Consider the following 18,431-nt stretch of genomic DNA (forward strand, 5'->3'; position numbering starts at 1 on the left):
TCCTAATTAGATTTAAGGCCTGATTTGCTTGTTGGAATTTCATGCCTGGTGCTATGATCCTGGTTAAAAGTCCATGACTAGAGAGATCATTGGCTCTAGGGTAAATTCTGTTATCATTGTTTTGATGAATATTCATGCTGTTAATTTGGCTTTTACCTGTTTCTGCTTCTATCCATAGACTTAGACTTTTCTCAGTCTCTCTCCAAAACCCTTCTTTTTGCAGAGGAAAGCAGTCAAGCGAGAACTGAATAACTTTCCCAATAACTAAGTGAGAATAAGAATTCAAATCCTTGCCCCTCAACTATACATGTTTATATCACCACCCACACAACAATGAATAATACTTGGGGAACAAAACAGAAGAGGCAGAAGACTGTCAGTGTTGGGCAATTGAGTGGAGTGCTCTGAAATGCTGACTTCTGAATGGTACATGACGATCAAATTCACGAACTAGGAGTTGTTACCTTTAGAAGACCTACACCAAATTTGTTTACAGGCTTATATGTAAAAACTGTTGAATTAAATATCTATATTTTATTTTTTATCATGTAATACTATATTTTTAAAAATTCATTTTCTGTAGAATTTTATAATTCTCAATATATATGTATATATACATATATATACAATCATTATATATACAATCATGTTATCATATTTACCATCAATCTCTCTCCTCTATTTTCCTCAAATGTACCTTTTATCTTTCCTATAAAAATTATGTAGAGAATAAAATTCCCCTAAATACCATCCCTGGCTTAATGACTCATTGATTTATACTGTGGCATCATTAAAACTAAATATTTCCTAAATTCCATTATCATTTGATGGTATGATTCGTTTATCAAAGTAATTATTTTTTCAAAAACACTAATTCATACTTTCATTGAAATTTAATATCTGTAAAGGGATCAGGGAAACTTAGAGTGGATGTCTAAAGAGGAGATGAACTCGTGAATAAATGTGCATTATTTCTCATGGTCATGCCTATATTGAGGACTCCAAATGTCACAGATTCGTGAGGCTGGCAAAGATTTTTCCCAAGAGGGAGACTTCGAGACATGGGAATCCTTTCCTCTACTCTGAGTTTACAAAAACTTGCAACCACAGCTTCTTTATCCAGAATGACTGTGATCTATCACTTTTTGCCTACAGAGACTTACAACCATTTTCTAATCTCTACTTCTTCACTACATAATAAAGTTGCTGAGGTTCTGCTCGTTGTGTGGTTGCTACAACTCCACCACAATAATCACAGCCCACCTGATTCCAGTTCTTTCCAAGTAAATCCCAGTTATAATACATGTGTCTTACTGTCTGCCCTGTCTTCATTCATTTTCTACTCCTACTGAGGTTTCAAGGAATAGTCTGTGCTAGTCATGAAAAAAATGTTAGTGAAATGTTAAAGAGTTAGCTTTCTGTGTGTTTTTAGCTATACTACACACACACATGCACACACACACATATGATTATTTTGTGGTTTTAAGATTTTCACAGTAGTTAAATATAGGCTTGGCGATTCTTGGGTTTCATAAGAAAGGATGTGGAAGTATCACAAACAAGGATAACTGGTACTCTCTGCCATTGTCTTTGAGCAGACATGTCCTACAAGATACTTAGGTTTAAATATTATGATGTACCTAGTTTTGTAGTGCTTTAGAATTAGCACTGTATGTGCAAATAGCAACAACAACCTCAGATCTGTAGAGAAAAACAATTTATAAATTGTAATCCTGAGAACTCTCCAAGAGGCAAAACTATCCACTTATTCTAGATACATCTAAGTATAGTTTAAAATATTTATATTCTTCAAATTAATAAACTGGTACTAATACCAAGTAAATATTTTGCACCCTGAAAAATACAAGAAAATATCATTTGGTCAATGGAGAAGTGTTGATTTCTTTGTAACTTTTAACTCATATGAGCCTTTGCCAGTTTGACCTGACTGGGTATATCCATTTTTTAAGGTAACAAGGAATTTTCTAATTTTCAACGATTACACCTGGTGAAAGATTAGATTTTATGTTCATCCTTCAAACCTTTATATGGCAAAACTAACTTCAAGAAGACTAGTTCTGAATAACTCTTTGGCTACTTTTTTAAATTGCAATTGGCAAAGGAAACATTATATTTTTTATTGGAAAAATGAATTTAGCATTTTGAAATAATAAAGTAATGCGTTAAAATAGATTGTGCATCTCATCCGGATTAATCAAGCCTTTCTAATGTGCATGGCCCAATCAAAGTTCCTCCTTGGTCTAAATAATGTTAATTAAGCAATTCTATCTTCTGTAGTGGCCATTACCAGAGGATAATTGACTGACTCTGTAATAAGCACATTCGGCGAATGCTAAACAAACAGCAAGGTTAATTATCTGGCAGTGATGTCTGTTACAGAAGGGCAGTATTTGTTTTCCAGGTTCCTAATCCCCTTCAGCACCTCTTAGTAAACTATAATAATCCTCAATCAAATACAATGTTTAGCTGCAGTTGCAGCATTCCACGTGGGGGTGAGACTGAGTGATTTAAATAGAATAATAGCAAAGCATGCCTATGGACTAGCCAATTTCTTTTGAGAAGCCTGGATTCTTTTGCTTATTTAATTCCTACTTCTATGTAAATTTTGTAATATTTCTTCCCAAACTCTGTAGTTTGATTCATGCAAAACTGACAGCAAAGATATATTTGTACATACTCACAGTCCAGAAGTTTTATATGTTGCAATATGTGTTGTGCCACTTGCCTGATACGGTTTTATTATCTCAGCCATTGTTTTTCTGTTACTTTCAAACTTTCCAATAAAACCTTTGTCCTGGATGGCTGAGGTGTAACAGGTTTTAAGAAGCGTGTTCATATTCTGTACAAATTGCATTTTTCCATATAATTGCACTCAATTGACCTCATCTCCAACATAATAGGAGTTTTCTAAATATTTTATGTACTAAAGTGATTTTGACATTAAATCAAAGTAACTTTTGAAAAGAACAAAAGAAATATTAATAAAAATACTTCCAAACTCAAGAGATTGACTCTTTGACCCACTCCAATGTCAGAATTCTACATCTTCATTTCACTTGGTAAGATTCTTAGCATAATTTTAAACATTTTTTGTGGGGACCCGGGATTTCTGTGTTTTTAAATTTTTTTATGTTTGTATAATTTTTGTTTTATAATTGGCTTACTTAATCTGAATATATGAAATGTAACAGTGAGCTGATTATTAAGAGATTTCTAAGATAGTCTGTATTTTTCTTACTATTCTGATTGTGAAATTAATTCATGTTTATGTTTACTTATACATTGAATAAATGCAGACCAACATGAAAAATAGATTAGTGATACACTGATATACACTTTATGGGAGAGAAATGTCATTTTTGCCTTAAGTTCCTCTTCTAAGGAAAAAAAAATATTTTATGGTCTTCAAAATATGGTAAGAGACAGCATGTGTTATTTAACTTCCAAGTTTACTATTACTCTTTTATATATAATACAAGGGCGGCACAAGCATGACACCCACAGCTGCCTTTATTAACCCCACACAAAGTTCACAAAGTTCCAACTTGTTTAATAGCAAAGCAGAAAATGTTAATTATATACAGGTAGTTGTGGTCTCAGTAACTCTGCCAATGAACTAGAATCCTGTTTATACAAACAGCAAAGGAAGTAACTATGTAGAAATCAAAATGGTACATATAACTATGGAACTGTTAGAATACCTTTGGTAAAATATAATCAACTGAACCAAGTGTGCTTTTACTTGAGATAGGTGAAGAATTCTGTGTTACTTAAAAATATATTGAAATCCAAAATCTAACGGGAAGATGATACAACCATAGTGGAGAGAAAATGTGTGAAGAATAAAACCCTTAGATCTGCGATGAGAATTTAAATGGGTGGGAGGGTATATTTTTTGTAAAAGTGTGCTCCCTTAGGAGAATATAAGTTTCTGTGATCTTATTTATTATTAATTATTACTTTTTCACTAGCTCATCTTTACTTTACATTCTTGAAATAGAAATTTGATGTTCTAAACAAAAACAGCAAAATCTCCCAGGATTTCTTATTTAGTATTCCAGCTCCACAGTGCTTTAACTCCCACAAAAGAAGGATATAACAATACTAAGAGGAAAAGCTGGGCAAATTTCATCATAGATTAAATTGCAAAGCTATAATTAAATTCAGAAATACATTATTTAAGTATATAAAGTAAGAGAACACCATTTCTCAAATCTGACATTTTCATTTTTAATAGAAAAAATTTCCATATGTAATATTCACCTATAACCAGCAAAAAAGAATTTCTTGTGATGCACACAGTTGAACTCACCACCCACCAATACAAAACAACACCATGAGCATATGAACATAGTCCACACACATACATGCATACACAGTGCAATAGCACACAGACCCAGAAACACATATACATGCACACATATACACTTGCAAAGACATTAAGTCTAAATAACTCTTTAACTCATTAATGGAATATAGATATCAACAAGAAAATTATCAATGGCTTAATATCTCTTAAATGAGCATCCATTGACATAGCTATGAAAAATATACGTACCAACTTTGCTGACATTTGTTATACTTGTTATAAAAGAAGGAATATGTTTCATTGTAGTTGTAAATAGAAAAATAAAGGAAATATCAGGGAAGAAATGGAGTTGCATTAATACTGACAGTGTTTTCATGTGCACCTCATCTTCCTCCTGCTTCTTCTCTTAAGAAAATTTAGAAATCAGATTTCAGGTAGAGTCCAATGTTTTGACAGATTATTCTCAATAGTTTGATAAAGTTAATAAGTAGTTCTAACTAAAGGTAATTTATATAATATAATAAATGCAGTTATTTAAAAATTTAAAACTACACTAAACCTCTTATTTCTTAGAAGACAGGGCATATCCCTCCTTTAATTTTCAATAGTTTTCAAAGAAGGAAGTAATTCTCAATATGCACATATTTTTATTTCTCAGTTGTTAAAAAACTGCTTTTTATTTTCTCTTGTTTATACTATTTACAATATGTGAAATGCAGCTATCATGCAAATATAAATGTATGCAATTAGGAATTAGCATTTTTCTAAGTTAAGGTGGTCATAATTCTTAGACTCCCTATGGTGTAATCTTGATCTGTCATTATAAATAGTCCCCATGGTTACGAAGAACATGATTTTGGAAAGAACATGTAAGCCAAATAATTTTATTTCAAAAGTATGTTTGCATTTATTTTCAGGCTTTCATTTCCACATCTCAATCATTCTTTATTACCAAATACCTGGAATGTATCAGTAGCTGGCAATAAAAAAACAACTAAGTTATCTGTTATAAAATCTAGTGTTATACAGTGAGGAAAGTTGAAAATTAAGATAAAATTCAGGAGTAGTCATAAGTGTATTCATCATAAAAATGGCAGTGTTTGCGCTGGCTGTCCAGAAGGGTGACAGATTCCAGGGTCAGTATGAGAAGATGCTTACACTCCTGTTCCTGGAGAGGCTCAATGTGCCCAAGGCTGGAGGTAAGAACCTGGTAATAGAGGTGTTAAAACTATCTCAGGCAATGTGCATCATAAAGGCAATAGCATTGAGGTGTGAAAACTAAGTGCAAAAAATGTATTCTGAGAACTCTGTGTGGGAAATTATGGAAGATATAATATATGGAGGATAGATGGGCATTTTTTCACCTTAAGTGAACAGAAAGGGAGGGCGAGTGGGAAGAGAAGAAAGAGGTAGGGAGAGGGAGAGAGGAGGGGAAGGGAGGAAACGAGAGAAGGGAAGAGAAAAGGAGAGGAGAGGAAAGGGGAGGGGGAAAGAGGGAAGGAGAGGGAAGGAGAGAGGAGGGGAGAACATAGAGGGCATATCATTACAAACCCTGTAAGTTAGGACTTCATGGTGAAAAAAACTTTGTGCTTCTTTCCTTCTTCCTACATGGCAGTGATTGTTGCTGTTGCTGTCGAGCTCTGGGTTGTTTTGGCATGTGAGATCTTACAGTATTATAATCTACTCTGATTTCACATTTTCCTTATAGCCCACTAAGATGGACTGCATGTTAGTGGTGTAGCTATGTGCAGCAGAGAATACTAAACAAAAGGGCCATTCTGAAAATGCTACCTTCCCAATGGATAAACAGATTGCTGTTTGAAGCCTTCATGACACTAGAATACGCAGTAGCCACAAATGGCTACTGAGGACTGGAATGTGGTGGCTGGTTTGATCTGATATTTGTTCTATGTATAAAATAAATAACCTGATAATAGAGGAAATAAAAAGAAAAAATGTAGACTATATTGTAGACACTTCCAATATTACTGCACATTTAAAAACACTTCAAACAATAAGACAAATGAATTATTTAACTTTGTATTGTCCATTTTTAAATTCTGACTTACAGAATTTTAATTTTTCACTGGGAATTCACATTATAAAGTTATTTATGAGTTGTTTTAGCTTACACACACACATATATATATACACACACACACACACACACTATATATATATATATATATATATATATATATATATATATATGAGGGCATTTTTGTTTTGTTGCAGATCTAGATAAGCATGTTAAATCTAGGCATGTAAAAGATAGATATTAACATGGATGTTATTCAGAAAATAGAATCAAACTTAGTCTTGCTTCAGTGAAACCTTACTATGAGATGATTTAAAAGAATAAATTGAAATGTGTGAGTTTCTGCAAACCAGTCATAAGAAAGAGTGCCACAGCTTAGTAAATAATTTGCAAAAGATATATGCATTATTCATTCTTATCTACTCCAATTGGAGCAATAGTATATAAGCAATAGGTCTTAGATGTGCACATTATTAATTTTCATTTCTCACTTTTTGAATTATGCTATGCAAAAAAGTTTCAATATACCTGAAATTACAGATTCCATATTCATCGCTTAAATTTGAAAACTAAAAGTATTTGCTTAAAATATTGCTGTTTGAATATTGTCTATAAATCATTCCACACTGGTTTATGAGATGCAAATTAAACAGTAAAAATGAGGGGCCAATAATCCAGTAATCAAAATCTATAGCTGACAATGACTCTCATGTGTTTCTTGCAGAAATTTTTTGAACAAGTTAGATACCAAGAAAGAAATCAAAATAACATTAAATAAGTCTTTGTTATAATTTCTACAAATAATCACTTACTTTTATTCACTCCCTGTCTTCTTTGAACATACAGGACACTTTCAGAACCAGCAAAGAATATACGGACCATTATTACCATTTATTTGTTTCAAATGTGTTTTCCATCAGCTTGTGATTGTGTAGAAAAGGGAATGGGTTAAATGATCAGCAGACACATACTGTGAAGTAAAACACAGGTGAATGGAACAACAATGAAAGACTTATCTGCCAAAATTCATTTGCTTTTATAAAACAATTTTAGATTTCTGCATATTCTTTTATTTGACTTAGATATCTTTCAGAATGTTTACTTCTAATCATGGAGAGAACAAATGTCCTTTCATAGAGCTGAATCTAGTTACAAACTCTAAAGGGACAATATTTTACAAAAGTTTGTTTCTCAGCAGCATGAATATATCAAAAGAAAGCTTGTAAAATAAAAATCAAGCAGCAAAGAACATTTAAAGAATGTATTGAAAAGAAGGTAGAAACAAAATGATATTCCTTTTGGGAGTGAGAAAATAACGTTGGAGATTATGTTTTAATTTTGGAGACAGGGTTTCCATGTGTAACTTTGCTGCCTGTCCTGGAACTAGCATTTGTAGACCAGGCTGGCCTTGAACTCACAGAAATCTGTCTACCTCTGCCTCCCAAGTGCTGGCATTAAAGACATGCAACACCATCACCCAGACATTGTAAGACATGTTTTATGGGAGATTTATTTTGATGAAGCACATAAAACTAGGAAAAATTACTTGAAAGTTTTGCATCTGTTTCCATCAGTTTTTGAGTGGAACCTCTGTGATGATAATTGAGCCAGGCAATGATCTATGAGTATAGTAAACTATCTTACATAATATTGCTTAGTCAAAGAAAATTACCAATGTGATATTCAGTATATATCTGTGTGAGAAATGACATGAAGTTTAATAACTGTTATATTAAAACAATGAAAATTAATTTTTTGCCTCTTTCAAATTTTTTCACTGCTGAAGGAGGAATATTCTTTATAGTGCTACACAAATGATGCGTGGTAAGGAGAGATTAAGAAGAGAAGCAAGGGTTAATTCCCTAAATAGAAATGTAAGCTGTGATCTAGGATTTACATTTTTAAAGTATTTTATATATTGTTTAAAATATGCATTAAGACATTTCACAGTGGTTTCTTCCTATTTAATTTAACTTTTTTAGTTGCTTAGTTGGGATTCATAATCCTAAAATTTATTCCTCAATGTGTACTCTTCTTGTAGACATGAAGAATATAAAGAAAAGATGTCTCAAATATTGAAGCAAGTAACTGTCCTGGTTGTTCTTTGTGTCATGCTAAAACAGTCTTTTGCCTTTTTCCCCCTTTCGTACTGGGGTACAAAATTGTTTGAAAATCAAACTTGGGTGAATTCAGTATTCATTATCTACTGAGTTGCCCTCCTAGAACTATCATATATTCTATATTTATTTTATATCTCTTTTCCTCCTACCTAACATATCTAATCTACACGTCCCTACCCAGAGACAAAGAAAACCATGTGTGTGACTGGACCATGACAAAAGTCATCCATAAACATGGCTTATGATACAATGGGAACCTGGGGGGATTCTCAAATGAATCAACTTAACTCTAGGTTATGACAAGTTGGCATAAAAACTGATGTCCTGTCAGCAAGGTACACAAGTGCAATGGTGGCAAAAGTCTGTGAGAGTAAACAACCAATATCTGATTTTATTTAATGCTCACCCAAGGAGATGGAACCAACACCGGACAATGCTTCATAACCAATATTTGAAACTCAAAAGTCCAATAAACGATGAGAAAACCAAATAATCCTTTTCTACTAAAAATATGCAGCAATAAAATGACTCCAAATAACATTCTGCTATACTCTTAGATCATTCCATTGTTCAACCATCATCAGAGAAGTTTCCTCCTGCAGAAAATGGGAACAAGTACAGAAAAACACAGCAAGAGACCTTGTAACACTCAACCGTAAACATGAGGTATCCATCAAATCCCCAACTCATGGTTTAGGAAAACCTATCAAAAAGGAGATAGAAAGAGCGTAAGAGATATAGGGGATGCTGGAAAAGAAACAACATGTTCCAAACACAACTGGACCTGTTCACTTATGAACTCAGAGACTGAGACAGCGTGCACACAGCCTGTATATTTATGCACCAGATGTGGTCCTAAAGATTGAAAGAGAAGTGGATAAATGCCGTCATCCCAGAAGTTTTTTCTACCTGACAACAACACACAGAAGAAATTTTAGTTTTCTCCAAGTGAGTCTCACCAGGGAAAAAAAGTACAGTTAAGGGTAGATGATATGACCAGTAGTCAACAACAAATGAGTTCAACGGCATCTTTAGAGGTTCCCTGTCTCAAAAGGATATATCAGGGCTTTTTGTCTTTTTTAATACTTTGTTTACAGATTCTTTGTTTAATATATTATGGCTTTCAGTTTTTTGATATTTTGTTTGTTGTATTCCTGCCTATGTAAACATTTGGGTCTTTGTATCTAAATCTCTTTCATCGCTTTTAATTTTGGTTATTTTTCTTTGATTTGTTTAATTTGCTCTATTCCAATTTGTTTCTTTTTTATTTATCTTATTATGATTTATGTTATTATTGGCCCTCCCCCATGAGAAAACAAAAAGTGTACCACTACACACATAAAATGGCAAAATTATTTGAGAAGAAATATGCAATCAAATGTAAGAATTTACCAACAAGGATGCTGAAGTTAGCAAAAGAAATTCCAGAACTTGGAGATAGAGTCTAAAGCAAAGGATTATTATTTTACCTTATCCCTCTTTGATTGGAGGGTGCTAATAGGAAAGGGATTGATTTGAATACAATATTCAGAGTAAAGTAAGATTGTAGGAAAAATTTAGTCAGTTGTTTGTGAAACATGTGTCATACAGACTTTATCTGAGTAGTCAAAATGACACCCTATGTAGTTGAAAAATAGTAAAAATAAATGTACATATTATTGATATATGCACACTTAAAATACATAATCTCCAAATAATTATCAAATATGTAGTTCATATGAGAAAAAAACTCAAACTATAGTATAATTGCTGTGGGAGCACATTCTGCTCTTTCAGCCAATAGCATTTAAAATACCAGCCCACTTGGGAATGGTCTCTTATACTGTGAATACAACTGTAAAGTGTGTGCTTGTTCTTATGCTCTCGCTTCTGGCTGCTAGACTCTTCCTGTTTGCACAGAAGACTGTTATCTAGGAAAGTGATCTGAAAGTTTCCCTTAAATAAGTAACCTTTTATCATTTATATTTCTGAACTGGTGTGGGGTTATTTTTGTGGCTTCTGCTATTATATAATGAGTAATAAAGTGATACACACTATATTGTGACTAGGATAATTCTTTTTAAAGAGAAAAATATAAGAAATTTCGTGGTTTGGAGAATTCTATATTCTCTTAAGAACTTTCACTAAATTTATTTTTAAAATTTAATGCATATTATTTTATAATACTTTTATTTTCAAAATTAAAATAAAATTGGTTAACCATTTTATATACTTTTTATATCTAAAATTAATGACCTCTCTCTATATATGTGTGTGTGATATTAGTATATATAACAGGTTTATTACATATTAATATATTATATTAATTTTATTGTATCAATATTATATATTAATATATACCTATGTCATTTATAAATATATCACAAATAAAATATGCAATTATTTTATCTTGTAACATAATAATTTCTGGTGGATATTAAAATATCTAGAGTAAGAGATTCCTTAACAAAGTTCTTGTATTGTCTTTGAACTTTATAACTCAGGCCAATGATGCGCATGAAAAGTGGTACCAAGTAGGATGCTGAAAACTATAAAAAGCCAAATGTTTGAAGCATGAAGACTCTGGTGTGAACCTTTCTCATTCATGTTTTTCTCAATTCCTATGTATATGACCTAATTATGTAACTCTTTACTTATAAAATGCAAATTTTCAACATATTACTAAGTTGTTAATGTATATTTCAAGAAAATAGTCCGTAAAGAGCTTAGTGCTAGATACTCAAAAATATTATGTATTATGCAAAAAGAGTCATTTAATGTGAATATAATCTTCAGTTGTAGCTTATGTAGCATATTGCTTTTATAAAATACATTCAGAGAGTTTGGTGACCTCACTAACCTCTTCATCTGTACCTATTTTATTGACCTGAATGTTTTACTTTTCAAGTGAGTATCCTTTTTAATTAAAAAAATTTAATTCATGTTTAAGACATAAAACTGAACATATTCATGGGGTACTGTGTGATGTTTTTAACAACTGTACATGTTTCATAAAACGTTAAATCTGGATTTTAAAATTATTTTGTGTCAATTTTCCCTTAAATGTAGAAAACTTCTGAGTTGCTTCTTTTGGCAGTCTGCAGTCTACAGTACATAACTTCCCCCAATAGTGACCTCTGTTCTATAGTACAGAGCTTCTTCGTGCAGTCTCATTACAATACAATACCAATGACAACCTTCCCTATCTCAGTCACTGTTTCTTGCCTTCTCATAATAACTGTCCTACTTGAGCCTCTTTAGTGATTTGTGTTTAATTCCTAGCACGTATGAGGTTTAAGTGAGTTTGAATAAATGGGAATAACTTTTTCTTAAAATAATTACCGATAAGCATCTTAAAACAACCTGAATTTTATTATGAAGTAGGCTTCTAATCAAAATGATGCTCATATTATTTTTTCATAAATACACATCATTTTTCAAAAATTACTATCAATCATTCTTAATTTGATTTCTTCTCTTACTTACTCCCCATCAGAATTTTCTATCAAAAATTTAATTCATTTAAAGTTGAACCATAAAAATTGTCTTCATAATTTTAGATAATAACATACAATGAAAATTTCATAACTTGTATTTTTTGTGCAGATGATTTGACAAGGGGTATAAGCATAGTCGAGTGTGAGTCAGGTTAGGCTGTTATTCCATCTTAACCGTTTCAGGATTTAAACTCAAACAATGAGACCATATATTTTATATTGTATTAGAGAGAAGTAGAAAACCAGATCACACTGTGAAGATTTAACTCTGTGAAGTATTCACCCACTAACATGCCCTAACCATTCAGTATAATGCACCCATGTCTGTATTTCAATAAAAGGAGAGAGCTGAAAATCAAAAGGTTGGTCTGAACCAGTACTATAGATTCAACAAATGTCTTTTCTTTTTAATTGAATCTGACATTCTTTAAAACATCTTTACATTGATATAGTTATTTCACATTTAAAAATTAAGGTGGATTTGAACAATGTTTTTGTTCACATGGACAATATCAGTGACAGACTGTGTTAAAATAATTTTTAAACTACTTTATAACTCTTACAAGAAACTATTTATAGTCAGTTGTTGTTCACAGTGGCCCTGTGCCTGCATAACACTCCTTTCCTTGAATGTTACTAAATAGCTTAATGCATTAGCATCAAACTAATTTACTAGTCAAATGATTAGGTGATGAAGAGAGCAAGCAGAAGCCTCTCTACTAGTAATAACAGGTGCGATTACAGTACATAAAGGTTTTTATTGTGGAGCAATTGTGTTTCAATATTCTTACTACTAACCTTCAAATTAATGTTTGGCTCTATTTAGATGAATATATTTTAAAACAAGCTAAATTTATTGTTTCTTGGAAAGTATTATAATGTAATACAAAACAATGTAATAATCAGCATTCTGCTTTCAGTAATATTAATGTGAACTGAGATTAAAACCAAAATTAATATTCATGAAGTAAACAAGCTATCATAAAAATTTAAGTTCATAAGCACTGGTAGTTTTCTGTAAAATATATCTGCTCTCAGTTAAAGTTCATGGTCATAAATACCAGTATTTTTCAAAGAACATGTGCATATATGAAGATATATTATTTTAAAAAACATTTATCATTTTCTCTGTATTTACACTATGGTACCTATGTTCATCTTTTCCTATAAAGCAAAAAAATTATTTATCCAATGGTTTCGGGGTATTTTCCATTGTGAATGCATTTTTAAAGGAACATTACATCAAACCTCCAGGTTGCAAAACAATAGGATAGATTTGCAAAAAGAGGGCAAAGTACAGATTCTCCCAAACTATTGAACAGCATGCTTAGACTTATATATTAGTTTAGGGATATATCACATCACACAAAGCTTGTTTTATAATGAGGTGGATTCCAAAAATTTATAGAATTTCATGCATACTTAATGGATATTTAAACTCAAAGTGATTATATACTCATGTTATCCTATCATTGGATTGTCAGAATATTATTAATTTGATATGATGTTTAGGACCATTTCTAGAAGAAATACTAAGTATAAATTGTTAACCTTACATCTAATGGAGAGATAATACATTTATTTTCCTAACATGGATAGCAACCCACATTGAATAAGAGGAAATAAAACTTGCCTTGTTTCTGAATATTTTCCTATACTTCAACAAAATAACACAAGCAGGATGATTTCAACCATAGGATTTTACTCCTTCAAAAGTTTGGAGACTGGTTTAAATGAAAGGTGTAATATATAATTGGAATTTTATCTCTTTTTGCCTTACTGCAATTTAAACCTAGAAATTTGAAGAAACTGGTCAACTAATACCCAATGGACTTCTTTCATCCCTAGCCCCCAGAGAAGCCTTCAGAATCATAGCTGACTGATTCCATGGTTGTCCTGTAGAACAATTTGTTGAATGGATCATCTTGACTTTGACGGTTTGCTGAAAACGGTTGTTGTATATTTGCATCTTTTCAATATCTTTCTTCATTTTCACTCAGTGTTCTTCTGTCAGCTCATATTATATTACCTCTGTCCATATCTATCTCTGGGTACAGATTTGCTATTTCTGCATTTTAAGAAGGCAGCAGTCGTGGTGGGTGAAGATTGTTTCTAAGGACCTCATTTCAATTTAATTACTTCTGAGAATACAGAGAATATTCTGCTGCTAAGACAAGTCATGTTGTGAAGTACTACAGATCAACATTTCAGCATATGGTTTAAGAATTGCAGGTGAGCTCATAACACCAATAGTGTTTTCTTACTATTAATTTCGTGATTCTAGTCCTATCCAGTAAAGTCTGGTTGATGGGCTGTCATACAGTAATTTACTACATAGGGAATGAAAGAGCTTCCTGGGAGTGAAATCAACAAAGAAAAAAGTAGGCACAAAGACCTCAAATACTCTATCACAACAGCAAAGTAGTAAACAGATTAGAAGAGGGCATTGTCCTGGATATGAGAATAGCATACCATAAAAGGATGGAGTGAGTCCAGTCTCATCCCATTTATTCAGTCCCAATCCAGCTGGCCTTGGTGAGCTCCCAATAGATCAGTTCCACTGTCACAGTGGGTGGGTGCACCCCTTATGGTACTGACTTCCTTGCTCATGTTCTCCCTCCTGCTGCTCCTAATTTGGACCTTAGGAACTCAGTCCTGTGCTCCAATTTAGGTCTCTGTCTCTATCTCCATCCATCGCCAGAAGAAGGTTCTAAGGTTATATGCAAGATATTCATCAGTATGGCTATAGGATAGGGTCATTCCAGGTTTCCTCTCCTCAAGTTGCCCAAGGTACTAGCTGGGGACATCTCCCTGGAAACCTGCAAGCCCCTCTAGAGTCAAGTCTCTTGCCAACCCTAAGATGGCTCCCTTAATTAGGATATATATTTCTCTGCTCCCGTGTCCACCCTTCCTTTATCCAAACCATCCCATGCCCCCAAGCTCCCCCAATCCTCCCCTTCTCATGTTTCTCACCCCATTTCCCCTTAGCCCCATGCTACATCACCCCCAAGTTCCCAGTTTTCAGACTCTGTGAACATGGCGGACAGTGGAGGTTGATGAGAAGCCAAGGACAATGGCACTAGGTTTCCATCCTAATGTATGAACTGGCTTTGTGGGAGCCTAGCCTGTTTGGATGCTCACCTTCCTTGACCTGGATAGAAGTGGGAGGACCTTGGACTTCCTGCAGGGCAGGGAATCTGGACTGCTCTTCATGAGAGGGAGGGGGAATGGAGTGGGGGGAGGGATATAGGAGTGGGGAGAGGTGGAGGGGAGGGGTAAGGGGGCGATGTGTGGGAGGATGGGGAGGTAATGAAAAACAGGGAGGAGGCGGAAATTTTTTTCAACAACTAAAAAAAATAAAAAAAGGATGGAGTGATGTTTGATTCCTTCAAAGGAGGAAAGTTAAAAGGTCTAGTAAATTCTTACTCTTACCTAGAAGAAACAGTGAAGGAGACCAAGACCAGAGCAAATACAAAAATCAGAACTAAATAAGAACTCTAGAAATGAATAAGGAAATGTGGACGTTCTCTCAGACTCAGGCTGTGAAGATGCATGGTGGACATGCTCTTCAGCAGAGCTTTATATCACAGAATTAACACAAAGACCAGGCATAAAAAAAAAAAAAAACCTCATTCCAAATGAGTAAAATGGGTTATCATATATGTGTTGCTAAGTATCAACGGGTGTGTGTCATGGAAAAATGCTATAGATCTGAAAGCAGAGATCCCTATTATGAAAAAGCAATTTGGAGCTGAATGTGATGTAGATTTGAATGGGGGGAAGTATATATTTGAAAATTCCTTTACTTCTATTTTATTGGAACTCACACTATAATTTATATTTTTAGTTTGGTATTTCTGTCTGTCAGTCCTGGAAATATACGTTAAATCTGCTACATAAACCACTATATAATGTTCACCTTGTCCAGTAGGCCATACTCAATTTTCCAGGCTCCAATCAGACGCTACCTTACCTTTTAAATTACCTCAATCTTACCTTCTAGGGCTATGAATTGCCTGTGCAATATCTGAATGAAACTCTATGACTTTCATATTTAAGTGTACCTCAGAAATCTGAGTTCCATAAGTATATGAAGCATATTAGTTTTAAAATGTCTAATGCCTACAGTGGAACTGAGTAAATACTTAATAAATATTTTACTAATGAAGAAATGAATTTATTAAAATTGTTTATAAAAATCTTATCAAATTAGGAAGCTTACATTGACTGGGCATACATACTTTCACACAGTTTTTTTTCCCTTTTTTATCTACTCATGGTTATGAAATGAATAATGACACTATAAGTTGAAGTAAGCACAAAGTACAGGTTTGTATCAAATAAACACATTAGGTAAATAATGACACATAATAGAAGTTGAATCATGGAGAAACTACAAACATGTATAGAACAGACACGCAAATGGATTTAGATATGTGCATCGAAAAACTTTGAATACCTGTAATCATGCAAGTGTTATTGGTTTTCAAGGTAGAATTTTCATCATATCAGTGTTGGAGTCACCAAGGTATTACACATGAGGATATTGGGAGATCATATGCAAATGCCTACTGCTGTTTCGAAATAATATTTATGCTTATATTATGGGATAGGTGTATAATGTGTAATCTTGAATAGTCAATTATTTTAAAATATGCAAAACGTCAAAAAACAATAACTCATCTTAACACAGCGAATAATTTCAGATAGTTATTAATCCTTATTAACAGGCATGCTGTTATTTCCATTAGCAGACTGTGTGAATATCCCTTTACTATGTAATGCTTTATCAAAACTTTCACCTGTGTATGCATCAAATGGTGCATATAAAAGGAGGCCAGGCCTGAGATTCTGTAGTAGATGCACATGTTAACATGAGTATTTTAGAATAAACATGATTCCTTTACAGTTGTTCAGATACACTCATAGATCTAACACAGTTGTCCTGAGGGCTCCTTATCTCCATGAACTGTTAAATATAATTTTGTTTCAATGACTGAATACATGAATCCAGATAAACACTTTGTTTTTAAAATTTCTAAAGTAGTTGGAGACACCTTTGAGATAAAAGAAATGTTATAAATATAACTATGATTTCTACCTTTGAGGAAAAGATATACTGTGAGTTTTCAGTGTGTTTCTTTTTTGTCATATTGATTCATCTTCAGCCACTACGAATGAAGAAAAATGTTTGCATCTTCCCCTTCACAAACTGTGGGTGGGGAGAGACATCAATTGAATTAATAACACATCAGTGAGCTTCAGATAAATGATCCAGTCTTAAAGCTGAAGTGCTGTCTTTTATTATGTGGCCAATGATTGACATGGAGTATCCTGAGAGCAATCCATAAAACAAGACTATGCAAGACTGAAATATTTCATTATATTGAAAACCATAACTGAGAAAGCATAAGAACCTTGCTCATTAAGCAACATTACATATGCTAAATTAAATAATAAGATCACACTCTCAGAATAATAGGATTTGCTAACTTGATATTTGATGTGTTCTGTGTTTTTAACTCTTAATCTAAAAAGTGTTTCACGATGAATTCCACTGTTCTGTTGGCAGAGATTTGCTATTCCTAAGAAATTAAGACACCATGATCAGGAAAAAGATGTACAAACTCCTGAAAAAATCTTAAAGTCAAGAATATTATTTTGTAGGTGTCTTCAAAATTGTTTTGTGCTGCATTTGTTTAACTCTGTGAAGCTGTGAATCATTGCCTGTCTAAAACACTTGATAGTCTAATAAAGTGCTGAATGGCCAATAGTGAGGCAGGAGAAAGATGAGGTGGGGCGGTAGGCAGAGAGTAAAAACAGAAGGAGAAATCTGGAGAAAACAAAGAGCAAGAGAACAAGGAGAGGGGGATGCTAGGGGCTATCCACCGAGCCATGGAGTAAGAGTTAAAGTAAGATAGAGATAAAGAAAAGGCAAAAGGTTGTCAGGATAATTTAAGTTAAGGAAATCTGGCCAGACATAAGCCAAGCTAAGATCTGCCATTTATAAGTAATAGTAAGCCTCCATGTGTGATTTATTTGAGAGCTGGTTGGTTTGCCAACCAGACTTAAAGGGCAAATAGGAATAAGGGTAAAAAACAACATAATATCAACATGTTCCAACACTCGTTTTGAATGTGAATAGTGATACTTATTGAAAGGACATCCCTTGCTTAATTTCTAAATGTTCAGATGAAGTAAATAAAAGTACCTCCGAAAGTTGGTAAGCTTTGCCCGAGCTCTGCAGAATTAGTTCACATTCAACCAAGACCAGGAGGCAGGCAAGACTTGTTCTCTGCCCGAGATGTCTGCTTCATTCATTCCACGGATAGCATGAAACTGAGGCCTGGAATTCTGATGGAAAAGCAATATTTTAGCTGACTTAAAACTCTTTATCCTTTGAGATTTTCATGATCTTAGCCAAAAACAAACCTCTTCCTTGATACATTTTTAAGTGAGTAAATTGA

This window comes from Microtus pennsylvanicus, chromosome 1 (genome assembly GCF_037038515.1).
Source record: "Microtus pennsylvanicus isolate mMicPen1 chromosome 1, mMicPen1.hap1, whole genome shotgun sequence".
Classification (NCBI taxonomy): Eukaryota; Metazoa; Chordata; class Mammalia; order Rodentia; family Cricetidae; genus Microtus; species Microtus pennsylvanicus.